The following is a 3348-nucleotide window of genomic DNA, read 5'->3' on the forward strand; positions in this document are numbered from 1 at the left end:
CCTTTTTTAGGTGAGCAGCACCCTGAATGTGTAGGCTGATCTCACCTGATTTAAGTTGCTGTGTAGACTAGCAACAGTTATAGGCTTATTTTACTTTATTTTTTATTTTCTGGTGGATTACAAGTTACTTTTACAGGAAGGACCTTATTTTCCAACACTTCAGTTGCCTAAAAAGACCGCTTCAGCCAGGGTGGATTTAAAGTATAAAACGTCACAAGAAGTAAAAACTACATTTTAGCCCTCATGTGAATAAGACATTGTTCCCTTGCAAATTTTAATTTAACGTCATTTTGGAAACTAAGAAGGGGAGATGTAATGATATGAGACATAGTCTGTTTCCCTTTCATTGTAAACACTCCAGGAGCAGTTCTCACATTGTCTTGAAATTCAGGGCTTCTGGGAACATAGGGCCTGGGGTGTATATAAAGCTCTGTCTGTGTCTCTAGGTTGTTGTTGTTTTGTTGTTGTTGTTGTTGGGTTTTTTTTGGGGGGGGGATCATTTGACAGGTGAAGTGAACTTTTCTACACTCGGTAACCATAGATGTTTAAAAATTAAAAAGGCCTATGCCTGTAACTTACTGTAATGGAAATGTTTTATAAAAATTATACATATATCAGACCTGTGTTACTGGAATAGGTTTTGGGGTGCACTATATATATTTATAGGGCCTATATGCAATATCATAATTATATGTTAGTGAAACTATAGCGTCTTTTCATCGGGCAAATAATAATTTTAAAAAACCTTCAGTTTTACAATCCAGGGAGAATTATTTCGGATTAAAGTGCCAATTTGTTTTTAAAAATCAATGAACATTTTAGATAGAGTATATCTCCCGTGTAAATCTATAAATCTCAGTTTGTCTAGCATCTGCGTTTTAAGTTGCCACTTTTTTTGTTGTCCAAGAGTGGCCTCAAAAATAGCAAAAGTTGTCTTAGATAAGTTGCCATTAATTTTCAAGCTTTCAACTCTCAACTGTGACGACGTATATAGATCTATAGCAATCAGGGGCGGCTCGTGGGTCTAAAAAGTGGGCGTGCACAATTAAGCTATCTTAGGCTAAAGATAATCAAGGGCAGAGTAAATGGGATGGTGTATAATTGTAGGATCTTTGGGTTGGTGAAGGAAGACCTTGTGCTTTTATTTTCATTCTTTTTACTTGTGGCTTTGACTTCTAGAACCAAATCTGTTTGTTAGCTAAACGGCAATTTTAATTCATCCTGCATTAGAACTGAACACTCAAGTAATACCTTTCACCACTCCACTACAAAACCGTTCAAAAGCACAACTCATAGGACGGGGACTTAAGTATGTCAGTATGTCACGTTCACCTCCCTCAGGTTCACGGTCACAGAGTTACTTAAAATAGCGACAAGACAATGAACCAATCACATTTCACTTGAGCACTCCGCTGGATTGCTCCGGGGCCCACATAATTTTGGCATGGAATAGTGCACAGTCTATGGCGTTTATTTTTAGATTGCCTACTGTGGGCTATGTTTCGGCGCTATTCGGCAGGAGCATACTTGAGATGTGCCGTCTTATTAATATTAATGTACCGTCAAACTCTCTACAAGTGTCGTCATCGCTTGGGTTATCCCAAAGAGCGATTTATAGGTCAGGTTTCCACTGTTGACTATCCTGCTATGTTTAGATACAGCGCATGAACTTAGGCATCGCATAGTAGATGTTTTACGGCGCTATAGAATAGAACGGCGCCAGCGAGGGCCTTGTTTTGATATAAAATATTTGGCTAGTGTTTGTTTCTGGCGTCTTTTATTTTTATTATTGCGGGTGCTTTACGTCATAGAACATTAAAACATTTTGGGTGGCTCTGCACGACCGTGCTCTATGGACGAACCGCGCCTGATAGCAATATATTGATAGAGGTGTAAATTAAATCTAAAGCACCAGAATTTCTTGTGCTCTGCAGGCCATTTGTAGCACACATAGTGTAAAATAGTGGGGGAAAAAAAAAGGTTTCACAAAGGATTAAATCAAAATTAGAACAGCACATAGCGGTGTCCTTGTTTTGTGGTTAGGTTAGGCAGCGTTCTACAAGGATTTTGCCGAACAAGTTCGAGAAGTTTTTCATAAATTGCTGTGGAAAACTTCATTTTGCTGATTAGTAGTGATTAGTGAACCTCAAACAGCTATCTCCGCTAGCAATGCAGCAGGAAAACACACCAACAGCACATATAGGCCTAATGTGTCGACACCAGAGAGTTTACAGTAATAGTATTACTGTAAACCAAGGAGTTTACTGTAAACTCCTTGCTGTAAACCCTCTCTGGTCGACACGTGGGGCCTACATCTAAGTGTATGTGTGTGTGTGTGTGTGTGTGTGTGTGTGTGTGTGTGTGTGTGTGTGTGTGTGTGTGTGTGTGTGTGTGTGTGTCTGTGTGTGTGTGTGTGTACAGTAGTGTGTTATGTGTGTGTGTGTGTGTGTGTGTGTGTGAGTGTGTGTGTGTGTGTGTGTGTGTGTGTGTGTGTTTGTGTGTGTCTACCAGTCGTCTCAGCCACATCGGGGCAAGAAATATTCACTTTAAAAAAATCTAGCCCCCTTGATTTAAAAAAAAATTGAATATAGATTAGTCTGTATTTTTTTTAATATCGCAAAAAGGAGGGGGCTCGTGGAGCAAACAGACTAATTATGAGGCGCTGATTTTTAAAAAATGGGCTTATTTTTTAGATCCCTTCAATATTCAATGTTTGTCAATCCACGTTAAAAAAAACTCCAGTAGGCCACAGAGGTGCAGACGCCGACAGAAAGCAGAGGTTTTCAAACACAGCCGATGGACTCGAACCTGGCACTGTGGGGGATGAGCCGGACCAACGGGGAGCTTTAAGTGGAGATTTGGAAAGTGTGTGAGACAGGGTGCTCAAGGATAGATAAGAAGGCTAAAACAGCACCTGGACGTGGATGGCTGGTGTCAATATAATAATATATAAATTATTGATAGTCAAGGCTGGATAGAGGGGGACTGTCGTCAGGTAGTCAACCTGTCTGTCAATCTGTCTGTCTCCTCTGTGGCTCCCTCTTTCTCCCTCTCTCTCTCTCTCTCTCTCTCTCTCTCTCTCTCTCTCTCTCTCTCTCTCTCTCTCTCTCTCTCTCTCTCTCTCTCTCTCTCTCTCTTTCTCTCTCTCTCTCTCTCTCTCTCTCTCTCGCTCTCTCTCTTTCTCTCTCTCTCTCTCTCTCCCGCTCTCCTCTCATCCCCTTACCCTGGGGGGACCGGACTGAGAGAGGGGAGAAGACACTCCAGTATCTGACACTCCCCCGACTAGTCATAGTTCTTTTGGCGTAAATATGTCCACAGCACAGTGAGCTAATCGTGAGCTCTTTGTTT

This window comes from Aplysia californica, unplaced genomic scaffold, assembly GCF_000002075.1.
Source record: "Aplysia californica isolate F4 #8 unplaced genomic scaffold, AplCal3.0 scaffold00073, whole genome shotgun sequence".
NCBI classification, from domain to species: domain Eukaryota; kingdom Metazoa; phylum Mollusca; class Gastropoda; order Aplysiida; family Aplysiidae; genus Aplysia; species Aplysia californica.